The sequence below is a fragment of the Triticum aestivum genome, chromosome 6A (assembly GCF_018294505.1).
Source record: "Triticum aestivum cultivar Chinese Spring chromosome 6A, IWGSC CS RefSeq v2.1, whole genome shotgun sequence".
Lineage (NCBI taxonomy): Eukaryota > Viridiplantae > Streptophyta > Magnoliopsida > Poales > Poaceae > Triticum > Triticum aestivum.
The window spans coordinates 322,047,836-322,060,149 of record NC_057809.1 but is presented as its reverse complement, the minus strand read 5'-3'; positions in this window follow the sequence as shown (position 1 = coordinate 322,060,149).

The window sequence follows — 12,314 nt, the reverse complement described above, 5'->3', positions numbered from 1 at the left end:
CTGTGACCTCCCCGGAAACTATCCGGACTGTAGAGATTGCGGATTTGCAATAGAAGATTGATGAGGCAGATACTGATATCGTGTTTATCAACATGCATCTTGACGAGTCGCAAGGTACATGTTCGGAGCAATCCTTACATATACATTTTTGTAATATACGCGTGACGCTGAAAGTTGCATGCTGGAATATGCTTGGGTTGCAGATGGTGCTGCCGCCGTTGAGATTCTTCGAGCGGAGCTAACCCAGGCCAAGGAGCAGGCCCGGTTTAGTAACGCGGCTGCAAAAAAGGCATCGGCCGAGTTAAAGGCCGAACAAGCTGCTCGGCACCAAGACGAGGAGAAAATATCCTCAATGGTGCTCGAACTAAAAAATGCTACCAGCCGCTGTGAATTCCCAGAGCAGGAGAATAAAGCCAAAGTGGCTGAGCTTGACAAGGCCTTGCGAGAGGCGGAAGAAGCGCGGTCCGAATCTAGAGCGACCCATGAGGAGATCCGGAAAGCTGGGGAGATTGCGGCTGGTAAGCCATTTTTATTATAGACTAAGTTCGGCGATCCGAATTATGCACAGTTTAACCAAGTGTGGAGTTCTCAAGACGTGTTTTTGGACCTGTCGAAGAGTTCATCCGATGAGGCATAGTTTTACCAAGCGCAAGAGGGATATGCAACGGAGAAGCTTTTCTGGTCACAGTTCGACGCATCAAAACACCCTCTACTGCTGAATGAACAAATGTCCCAATGGGTCGAGCTTCACAGGATGTCCAGCGCTGCCATGAAGAATGTCATACTTCAGATGTGGCCGACTGAGCTGATTCCGAATAGCTATTTTAGCTTGGTGCGGCGGCTTGCTGATGCGGTGCCACGTATCGATGCCGTGAAGCGGTCGGCGTGCATTGAAGGTGCACAGATGGCCTTTGCCCGAGTCAAGACATACTGGGGACCATCACGCACCAGAGCATTACTTTGAGGACGTCTTAGAGGCTGCCGACTTGATAGAGGGTCAATGTTCTAAAGGCATAATATTCGAGTAAAATCTTTACGAATTGTAAAAGACAATTGTTATAATCAGTCTATATTTTGATTTTTCCTAAAGGCTTTTGTTCCTCTTGTGCGGCCATTTGTATATGAACTGAAAGTTTTCCAGTCGTCGGCTTCAGCCCCCTCGTAGGAAGTACGGGGGTGTTCGAAAAAGCATCTGATCACTCTTGACCCAACGTCTCGGTCCATGAAGGAGGTGTCAATGCGGAGAGGTCTATGTTCAATATCTTCATTTAGGCTTGTTGTTTCTTGAGAATCATGTGGAGAGGATGAAACTGCACTCTTTATAAGAGTAGCACATCTCATACTAACCCACGGGCATGACTGTCTCATCATAAGCGCTAGATGCAGGATGCACAAGAATAGTAATTTGATGTACGAACATGGTGTGATAGGCAGATATAGTATGTACCAAAAAGAGGAACGCGTGTCATATTCACATGTATAATGTTTAAGCTAAGGAGATGCAATTTAACAAATTAGGAGCAATACAAGCTAGGCACCATATGCAACATGCAACTAGATATCACACTGCCATGTTAGAGCAAGCACCTGGGGTTGTGGAGTAGGGGGGATGAGATTTGGAACTTGCACTGCAGTAGGAGTAGCAGGAGAATCTGCAGAGAGCATCTGTTTCGATTTCTCCAGAGGACCACCATCATTCCGTGCCTTCGTCCTTTTAGATTTTGCCTTGTCAAGTAAACACACAAGAAAAAGGAATGAAATTCGCACTTCCAAATTCGTTGATGCATGATACTGACGAACACAACTTTTATGTATGGCAACCACATTGTAGGAGGATCGAATATGTACGAAAAACGCTAAGCAGAAGGCATTTCAACAAATTGGAGGCAATGCAATCTAGACACCATATGAAAGATCCAACCAAAATCACTCTACCAAGTTAGATGTGTCTCATTATAAGTGGCACTTCAACAAATTAGAGGCAATACATGTTAGAAATGGTATGCAAGATGCAACCAATATTACACTGTCAACTTCAAGGTGTCTCGTCAGAAGTGATTGATGAGGGATACAGAAGAAAAGTAGTTTGATTAAGAACGTGGTTAATAGGAAGACGTAATATGTACCAAAAACAGGAACGCGTGACATATTCACAGGTATAATGTGTTAACTAAGCAGATGCAATTTAACCTAATTAGAAGCATTACAAGGTAGACAACATATGCAACATGCAACCACATATCACACTGCCAAGTAAGAGCAAGCACCTACCATGGTGGTGTGGGATAATTGCGTTCATCAACTAGAGAGCTATGTTGACTATCTTCATTTAGCCTTGTTGTTTCTTGAGAATCATGTGGGGAGGATGACACTTCACTCTTTAAACGAGTAGCGCGTCTCACAGTAACCCACTGGGGTGACTGTCTCATCATAAGTGATTGATGATTGATACAAAAGAGCATTAGTTTGATCTACGAACATAGTTAATAGAGATATGTAGTATGTATCAAAAACAGGAAGGCATGCCATTATCAAAGGTATAATGTGTGAAGTAAGCTGATGCAATTTAACCAAATTGGAAGCAATACAAGCTAGACACCATATGCAACATGCAACCACATTTGATAGCGCAAAGTTAAAGGAAGCATCTGGGATGGTTGTGTGTGGCAATTGAGATCATCAACTGCGGAGTTATGTTTACTGTCTCCATCTGCTGGCACTGCACCCTTTAGAGCGCTGAGACGCTTAGTGCTTATCTTTGAATTGCACTGGAGCGACTTCTGTCTTTTCTTTTTTGTATTCATCGACACTGCATTAGAGTCTGAAATACCCATGGATAAAAAAACAATAGTGTGAGTCTGGGTGAAGTGTGTGCACAAGTATTACAGTGTAAAGGTAGCAGATAGCAGGTCGGTGAGAAATAAATGACGGGAGACATATGATAACCCTACAACATGCATGGCACATGAAATTACTAGATTCTAGGATTTTGAAATATGAGCACAGGGATGGCTGGGAAATGCAGATGCTCCTCCAGCACACCACAAGGTGTGGTCCTATGGAAATAACAGTCGACTGAAAACAAATAGGTCAGTCCTTTTTTTCTGCACCGTCCGATGTACAAAGAACGGGCAGATCGCCTTTATCTACCTCCAGCCAGCAAGTGTTATGATTTTCCTCAAAACGCCAGCGACCACCAACCTATTCCCCTACCTCTGCCCTCCCCTCGACCTCACCCACCGCCGTGCTTGGCACCGCCCCCGGCCATCCCTTCAAGCCCCACCGACCTCCAGATCTAACGTAAGCAGCTCCTGCACCCCACACCCCTATGATAGACACTGATGTGCCACTTCCCCGACGAACAGGCGGACTAGGTGCTCCGCACGCCTAAGAGGGTGTTCTTCTTTTAATTGTGATTCGACTGACCCTGAATTAAAATCCAGGCGGGCTACTGACCTCTAGCAAAGGTGAAATAGTAAATGGGAGGAAACCTTGTGCATTTAGTATCACGAAGAAGATGCAGTACGAAACGCTCAACTAGTTTCTTTTGTGGGATGAATACGGTGTGAGCAGAGACGTAAGATTTGGACGAATAAGTGAAGAGGAGTACCTCTTTCAGCTGGTAGTGTTGTGTCCTCCTTCTGTTTTTCCAATGATCTTCTTATGGTTCGCTGGAAACAAGAAGTTGTGGAGGACGGTGGAGCCTTGGACAAACCCATGGCCAAGTTGTTGAGTGTGGTGCGGTGGCCATCCATTGGCAGCGGGGAACCAGATCTGAGGCAGTGAATGATGGCGTAGTGGGAACAGCTCCGGTGAAGTGGACGGTTGCGACAGTGGAGCGGTAGCGGTGAGGCGCAGGATGGCGTGGTCGAAGTGGTTCTCGTACGGTGCGGTACGGCGCACGTCGCTGTCGGTGTCGTGGAGGCAGCTCTGCCTCGGCTTCAGCTGCTAAGTCCTTGAGGGCGTTGCGGTTGTGGTTGCGTTGGACGACAACGTCGGGGTACCAGCTCTAGCGTGATGGAGGAGGGCAGCGGTGGATTGGGCGCGATGAGGTGGAGGACGGAGGAGGCTGGGGTTTCGCTGCTGGTGGAGAGGGCGTTTTGGCGCCCATGGAGTATGAATGGGGAAGCAGAGGGAGGGGGAACTAAAGGTGAACAATGTTTTGGTTTAGGACGCGCTTGTTTGAAATTTGGGGAAAGTTACAAACTTTGCCTCCATCTAAAATTTCGGACATATTGCGGGTTCGGGGTAGGATAGTAATCTCAGGTGTCCCAAATGGTGGGCAGGATAGATTTCGACCGAGTGCATGGGTGTTTACGCGCCCACGGCGTATGAATGCTTCTTGGAGGCGGTTGAGACTGGCGTCTTGGTGAAGTTATAGTCCTACCCCGGTTTAGACCTTTGGACATCGGGCCGATAGGCTACACGTGCCAGAGTCAGGACAGTAATTTCCTACGACCAAACATTAGTCTCACGTGGTTTCGGGTGACCAGAGGCTTATTTGGCGCTTCGTTCAATATTTGGGAGTAGAAGCATTAACGTTTTCGGTTCTCTTGAATTGAACTTTCAGGATTTGTCAAACTTCACAAATCTTTACTCTTGAAAATCCTAAAACTACGATAATTTTGGAATGGAGGGGGTACATTTGAATATACATTGTACACGAGTATATATTAAAAAATATGCAGCCTACCTTAGTTCATGCATGGTTCCAGGTATAATCTCCTTGGTTGCAAAAAATAGTTAGACATGCGTATGAATATATAGCATGTTCAAATGCACAACAAAGATTGATGCCCCCTTTTACATCTGATTTACAAATGCCATTATCTTGGGTTCAAATAGATGAATGCACTTCCTATGGATTCGAATCTTCGAAACCCCCTTTATGTTGAATTCAACATGTATTCTATTTTGTAGCTAGCAATTTGGAATGTATCCATGTAAGTGACAAATGTATAAAGTGCTTCACACTAACAACATGGAGTGCACTAATTAATGTTTATATATGAATTGCAAAAGCAATGCATTGCTTGTATTTCAAACCACCCTCAATCTATGGATCAATAATATGAAATAAACACATGCACATGTTAGAATTCAATAGAGTATGGGTGTCTGATAAACCGATTTTCATTCATATGCAAATTGCAAAATTCATGATCTCATCCAAAAATAATAATGCTATTTATATTTCAATTTAATGCGTAAAACCACCTTTTACACGTAGATGCACTATGCCTCGGCCCGTTCTCACAAACGTGCTATATATCTCTCTATCTAACGCATAAGTGCACACACTTTATATACATCGGCATTTCTCTTTCACACATGCTCACAATCTCTCCCTGGGTATTGGGGTGTCTCACGCACACACTCTCTCGGTATCACTCTCTCTCTCTCTATCTATCTCTCTCTATCTCTGACTACTATGTACCACTCTTTTCACTAATCTCAGTTGGAAAACACTATTTCTCTCACATGCATATATACACATGCACGGTCTCTACTAGCCCTCTATACGCACATATATGTGCCTATGTGTGTCCCGCACGCACATTATTTTTAGGCCTCTCTCGCACACACTGCCCCCCCCCACAGACACACCTCTCTCTTAGTAGTTGGTAGATATGATTCCATCAGATCATTCGGTAGGATATCCCTGACTATTAGGCTTTATGGTAATATGAGGCAAAGTTTTACCCAAGTTCGGACCCTTGCAATTGAGGAAAAAGCCTACTCCTGGTACTGTATATTAGTGATAGGGGTGTGTACAAAGTACATGTGAATACCAGGCATTATGCGTGTGTGTATACTATCAACGAACTAGCACCCAGGCTTCTATAACATACTCGGGGCCTAGGGATACAAATCATATATAGTCGTCTTATCACCAGTGGGTATAGAGTCCTCCACGACTCTGGTAGCTTCGTGTTGTATGCCGAGTCCTCCACATGGGTCTTCGTATAATGCGTCTCGGTCCAACCTATGTGGCACAGGATGGAACCGACCCATGAGTCCTCATGTTGACCCACCACAACTAGAAATGACGTGCCCACCCCAACTAGAAATGATGTGCCCACCACACCACACACGCAATCGGCCACTAAGAAAATAAGCATATACAATAGTACAATGTTATACATGAAAGTTAATTGCATGGTGCATCCAAAAATATTTATTTTGCATTGTGAATTATATTTTCTCCTAAAATTTTAGTCACGAGAAAGAGAAATGAAGGGCATATCTCTCCTTGTCTCCACTGGACACCCCCTCTTTCTACACCACTTTCACGTACGCACACAAACTATCTCTCGGCCCTCTAAAAGTATGCAAGCCCATGACACATTCGCGCATGACGCTCACTATATTTCAAGCGAAAGCACTATATGGTCGGTGGATTTCAGAATATGCTCATTACGGTCACCATATACATTCTCGTGGTGATCATACGGTATCTAGCTCATGATACATCTCCGTATTTTATTGATGACACTGACGAACATTGTATTTGATGCATGCTCCATATTTTGTTGACGACACCTATGGTCATTGTATTTGAAGCAAAAGCACGATATGGTCACTGGACTTCAGAATAAGCTCATCACGGTCAGCACATACATTTTATGGTGCTAACCAACCTGTGGTTGGATGGTTAGGAGGACAGTGGTTTCTCGAGCCCACCAGGGTTAAAGTCCTGGTGCTCGCATTTATCCTGGGTTAATTTCAGTATTTTTCCGGCATTGTGCGTTCAGTGGGAGGAGACGTTCCACTCGACTATGAGACACCTATGGTGACTTCGTAAAATCTCAAGATCATATGCTGGCTCACTCTCTCAAAGGTGCTCATAGGGGTAGGGTCGGCGTGTGGGCGCTTATGGCGGTGAGTGCTTGCGCGTATATATGAGCGCTTGTGTCTATACAGTGTTAAAAAATACATGTCATGATTATGTGGTCACTGGCTCACCCGCACAACTCCGTTTTTTGTTGATGACACAATCAATTAACCAGTCAAACGTTCCACGTGGTGCAACTAGTGTTGCACCATCGGGGCGCGTAACCATGGGGCCCACCTATCAGCGCGTATATGAAAGAAAGAAATGGTAGTTTGAGTCTGTACTGTGTTAATAAAATACATTTTAGGGTGATCATATGGTCACTGGCTCACCATACAGCCCCGTAATTTGTTGATGACACGATCAATTGACCAGTCAAACAGTCCACATTGAGCAGCGCACATTACCATAGGGCCCACCCGTCAGCGCATATATGAAGGACAGAAATGGTAATGAATTAGTGGTCGGTGGGGATTCGAAGTCGTGAGACCTCTGGTTGGCAGTCGCCGGTGGTGGGGGCGCGGTGATTGGGTGGTGGCGTGGGGATCGCCGGAGAAAAAGCTGGGGCGGCGGCGGACCGGCGGTGGGGAGTGGTTTTGGGGCGGGTGGGGCGGCGTGGCCGCGCGGGCCGGCCGCGGCCGGTGGTGGCTGGCGGCTCAGGGGGTGGAGTTTGAAGATAAACTGCACGCCCTTGATTTCATATCCAACGGCTGTAAAATCTACTGACTAGAGAGGAAAAAGTCAGTCGACTGACGTGTAGCCTCACCCCGCACGTACACATGCACGCACGCAACACTCGCGCGAACACACGCACGCATGCAGGCGTGCAACATTGACATGAAGACATAACGAACAAATGCACGCATGCAGGCGTGCAACACTAACAGTACACATGCACTCACGTACGCACACATGCATGCAAGACTGAAACGTACACATGCACGCACACAACACTCGCACGCCTGCATGCACACCGCACATGATGCAAGACACATGCTCAACGTATACGTGCATGCACCCTTTGTTAAGGACATGGATTGTTATGGGTATTAATCAATCTTATCTTTTTTTGCAAGGTTTAATCAATCTTATCTGTGATAAGGAGAACATTGATGTTTGCAGTGTTCTTTATGAATCACACTGTATCGAACGGGCTATCAATGTATATATGAAAAATTTAAAATTCTCTTACATTATATAGTAGGCTTATCTAGATGAAATAGATGACGTCACACTCAATGAACAATCATCGTTTTATGAAATGCCCGCTTATGACCGCCCTGGCCCACCAAAAGTTCCTCTACTATGTGCTGCTTGCGTTGGGTCACTCACATGCCGGCCATGTACCCAAAGAGCCCACACGTCAGTGGAAGAATGGCACGGTGTCGTACGTCAGAGTCGAGGGCGCCACTTGGTGCATGCCCGGTTGAACGCGCCTCCTTGCCGCATTCAAACACCTCCATGAAACCCGTGCGGAAGCCGAGAAACCCACTCTGGACACACATCCATTCATGACCGGACCGACATTAAATGCAACGCCGGTCGAGCTCCTCCCGTACGCCATCTATTTAATCTCCTATTTAAACGCGACCAAACTCCGGCCATGAATCGCACACCTCCGCCGCTCCCCTATCTCCTCCTTCACCATTTTGTCTACTCTTACAATGGCTTATGAAGAGTAGTTATCCCGCATCCAAGCCGGTTGGGTGGCCCGCCGAGCCCGCCAGATATGAGCTGCAGCTCGCTGATCCACCTCCCTCCCCTCGCCCGACAGAGCCAGTTCTTGCCTCAAGCCGGCGCGTGGTTCAGCAACTCGCTGCTCCAGGCTAGCTCGACAAGGAGCAGCGCACGGGCGTCGTCGATGCCGTCCACACCGCCGCCTCATACCGCGCCTCCCGTATCTGTGACTGCTTCTCCCGTTTCTGTGGCCGAGACTCCCATGCCGGTGGGCACGCCATGCACGCAGAGACAGAAGCCGCATGCGCCGAGAGTGATGAGTCGGTGGACAACGCCTTCGCGTCCGACGCCATCATCGAGGTGACGTAGAACACGGGAGGCCACCGCCGCTTGGGTCCCATGAAGGCCACTATGGAGGCGATGTCGGCTTACACAGCAGGTGTCTTGCCGGATCCTTTTGTTGCGAGGACCTTTGTCGACCCCGCATGGGCTCCACAGAAGCGGAAAAGCCCCCTTCCACCATCAACTTGGGCATCAGCCAACCATATCAGTTGGGCAGTGGGGAAGCGAGTTGTCCTTTGCGCTGAAGCATATACCTCCGGGCCTCCCGGCAGTCCGGTGATCGTGTTGCCGGACATGAGGAACACAAATGGATCAGCGGGCGACCATTTAGGCCAGGTATTATATACCTGTGCTGTCCAGAACTAGCACCGCTTAGTTGATTTGAATGTAATGAAATCCATCATGTTTGTTTGAAAATCCGGTATTTTATATGAATTCCGTCATTGTTTATGAGAAATATCGCCGTGTTCGCATGAATTTTGTCCTTTTGGTTGAGTTGCTATTAGAATGTGTGCGGCTATGGTTGGATGGTGTAATATGTGGGTCGCCGGTTTGTCTGCGGCCGGCTCGGGTGGCGTGGTGGGACCAAAAAAGCACAGCTCGTGCGAGCTCGTCTCCAATGTGCACGCTGGAGGATGCATGAGCATCCGAGCCATTCCTCGTTCATCGGTGGCAAAGGCACCGCTGGACAAAAGGGTCGCCAATATTTTGGCTACCCCGGGCAAATCCAAACAACCCCTCCTAGCAGATTCAAATCCCTTGTTCGCCGTGAAATTTTTCCATGTGTTGTTTTCATGGACTAGAAAGATGCCCGTGCATTGCACGAAACATCAAGATGCATTTTTTTTTTACAAAACACCTGTTGTGATTGACCCATGCAGGAGTAATCCCATGTGTAAAAACTAATGATATCTCAAGAATTTTATCGGAAAAATGGTATCTCGATAATTTCAACAAAAAATGATATCTCAAGCAAGATGGGAGATAAGGTGAGGAGGGTGGGGCGTGGTGATGACTGGTGGTCAGACTAGGCGGAGGCATGGAGATGGACGGCGCATTATGTCTAGGTTTGTATTGCTCTCACATACACACCCATGTAGGTGGGGGACGTGCATGAAGAGAAGAGGTGCACGCACGGCGCATGTACTATTGTGTCTTTCCCAACCACACCCGCGCGGGTACATGGTGGAGCTCATTTCTGTATGAAAAGGCAGCCCACGTGGTAATTTAACACGTGTACCGATTGTCCACTTGATGGAGGATCGTCTACCACGGGTAAACAAACAAATTGCGACTTGACGCGTTATGTTAAGAAATAGGCAAATCATGTGGGGCCTACCTTAGAAGCAAGGTTCTATACACTCGAGGTGCTCTATACGTATTACTTTTGATGTGTCCCGTCAACTCGCAGAATGAGGAGAAGCTTGCTTACTACGCCGTCTCCGCCGCCCACGTGCGCGGTGGCTCGCAGGACGAAATTTGGCACGAACTACGAAGGTGACTGAGGGAGTCCTGGATTAGGGGGTCTCCGGACAGCCGGACTATATCCTTTGGCCGGACTGTAGGACTATGAAGATACAAGATTGAAGACTTCGTCTCGTGTCCGTATGGGACTCTACTTGGCGTGGAAGGCAAGCTAGGAAATACGGATATGTATATCTCCTCCTTTGTAACCGACCTTGTGTAACCCTAGCCCCCTCCGGTGTCTATATAAACCGGAGGGTTTTAGTCCGTAGGACAACAACATACAATCATACCATAGGCTAGCTTCTAGGGTTTAGCCTCTCTAATCTCGTGGTAGATCTACTCTTGTACTACCCATATCATCAATATTAATCAACCAGGACGTAGGGTTTTACCTCCATCAAGAGGGCCCGAACCTGGGTAAAAACATCGTGTCCCCTGCCTCCTGTTACCATCCGCCTTAGACGCACAGTTCGGGACCCCCTACTTGAGATCCGCCGGTTTTGACACCGACATTGGTGCTTTCATTGAGAGTTGAACTCAAGACCTCCCACTTACTAAACGGGATGTTGGTGCTTTCATTGAGAGTTCCTCTGTGCCGTCGCCAGAAGGAAGGATGTCTCGTCTCGTCTTTAAAGATGGTACTACTGTTGGGAGAGCTTTGGCTGTCGGCCAAACTCTCCGGCTAGGCGGTTTCATCCTGACCGCCTGTTCGGCCGCCGCGCCGACGATGACTTCTCAGGTCATCGAAAACAGCCTCCACGTCAAATCGGCACTCGCTGAACAGATGGATCCAATGGAGCTCGCCTCCTTAAACGAGCTCTTGGATCGCATCGCCGCCTTGGGAGTCGCTATGGACTATGATCGGATTGGGCTTAAACCCGATCAAAGGGAGATTAACTCTCCACCGGTCATCCATCATATTGCAGTGGTGGAGGAACAATGCGGCGACCTTTCCTCTATCTTGAGGACCAACTATGTCCGAATTCCTGAGCTCTCCGAGCCGGACGCCCGTTCGCGGGAGGACCACATCCAATCCCTGAACTTAGAGTCAGGTAGCGGGTCAGGATTATCGGGTAACACCCCGGAACCGAAACTTCCAAAATTGGAAACTCCTCGGCCCCTGGATCCCAGATCAGGTATGGGTTCGGATTCAATTCCACCCACCCACCCAAACATAAGCGATCTTTCCCACATCAGGCAAGAGCCCTAGGAAACAGTACATCACTATTGGGCCAGATTCCTCCTTGCGATGAACAAGGTTAAGGACTGTCGCGAGGAAGACGCAATCATATTTTTCTGCAATAATTGCACGGACAAGGGAATCCTTAACGCCATAAATCGCCGCGAGATAACATGCTTCGCTGACTTGGCGTCCATAGTATGAAAGTACTGTGTGATGGAAAGTGCCTGGAAAACCGAAACAAACTTTTGGGATAATCTGGCCCTGAATACAAACCTAGTCCAAAATAAAAGGGTGCACTATCACAACACAACCGGGTCAACTACCAAAAATCAAAAACCATCTACATGGCAAGGAACCGTATTGGAGGGATGGCTCAACGGACCCTGCAAAATTCATAGTACAGCGGATACAGTACCAACGCAGAGCCTTAGAGCATGTTGGATACTCCGAAAGGTGGCCAAAAGTGGTGATGATCTTCTTATTCCAAATACCACAGAGCACCATCCCGTGGATAACAATACGGTGTTAACAGTCTTTGAGACCTTCGCGTCAAATAATAGGCGCAAGCGAACACTCCGCAGCATGGCCGAAATCTGCCACGTAGCAGCAATAAATCCATGGAGTGACACGGCTATTACCTTCAATGCCAGTGACGAACCTAAATTCCGAACAGCCCGAGCACCAGCCGCACTGGTCCTCAGTCCCATCGTGGACGGCTTTCGACTCACCAAAGTACTCATGGACAGCGGCACCGGATTAAACCTCATCTATGAGGAAACTCTTCAAAAGATGGAAATAGACTGGAACCGC